At 34.2% G+C, this 1,072-nt stretch overlaps 1 pseudogene; it reads right to left on the bottom strand.

Annotated features, from left to right (window-relative positions):
• Positions 1 to 355: 355 nt before the first annotated feature.
• Positions 356 to 455, bottom strand: LOC122097747 (annotated as a pseudogene).
• Positions 456 to 1,072: the final 617 nt, after the last annotated feature.

The raw sequence follows: 1,072 nt of genomic DNA, 5'->3' as shown, positions 1-1,072 counted from the left end.
ACTCTGTGTACTGTGATGGCACACTTGGTGTGATTCTCTGGCTTAGGACTGTTCACTGAAACTCTAAAACTGCTTTCTATGCGAGAGCTTGTTTAGCCTTCAGCTTCTCCTCCACTATCTTCCCGGAAGCCCCTATGAGCATGGTTTAAATTTTATTTCTTTGGGATAAAATGACAATGTTATCTAATTTCAAGTTTTATAAAGGTTATGCTATGTAAGGGCCTTTCTAAGGTGAAGATTTAATACACTGATGTCAAACTAACCTTTAATTCTATGAATTACATGTATTGTTACACTTGTATTTTTGTAATCAACTTTTTAACAACTGTTTTTCATTTCTTGCATTTGAAGAATGAAAAATATGGAATACTTCACAAATTTTCATACCATCCTTGTGCAAGTACTATTTTAATCTCTGTATTGTTGTAATTTGGGTAGACCTGCTGCTGAAGCATGTAGTAACCTCTAAATTTAAGTAGTTATTGATGCAATCTTTATACAGGCACATATTCATGGTTGCCTATTTGTAACAAGGAACCCTTATTGTTCCTAAAAATGCTATTGATCTTATTTCTCTAAATTTCTGTCTATAGTGGAAAAAAATTATATTGTTTGGTCGATTACTCACATTTGCAATTTTTTGTCAATAACTATTTTGTCATTTTCATTTTAAATTTGATTATATTTTGAAGCCTTTACAGCTAAGTCCAAAGGTGATGGCTTTTCAAGTACTTATTTATCAACTGAGTTATCTTTGTGGAGCTAATGGATTCAAAGTAAGCCTTGGTTAAGATCCACTTCTAAACTTCTGCAGCTTAAAATTTCCTAAATGAGGTCTCTGTGGCACAAATGTCTTCCTGACCCTTACCCTTCTTCCATGTAGGAACAGACCAACCAGAATATCTTACACTGACAGCATAGATTGTCTTACTGGAACAAAACTAATCTTAGTTACAAGGGATCATAGAGAGATGAACACTTCAGACCGAACTGTTCAGAATAGAAGGTATTTTATCAAAATATAATTGTTTGGGCTGGGAAGTTGGCTCAGTGCATGCCTTGCATGTCTGAA

The sequence above is a fragment of the Dipodomys spectabilis genome, unplaced genomic scaffold (assembly GCF_019054845.1).
Source record: "Dipodomys spectabilis isolate Male_0828 unplaced genomic scaffold, ASM1905484v1 ptg000430l, whole genome shotgun sequence".
Lineage (NCBI taxonomy): Eukaryota > Metazoa > Chordata > Mammalia > Rodentia > Heteromyidae > Dipodomys > Dipodomys spectabilis.
The sequence above is the reverse complement of the archived record's forward strand: the minus strand, read 5'-3'. Positions and strand labels throughout refer to the sequence as shown.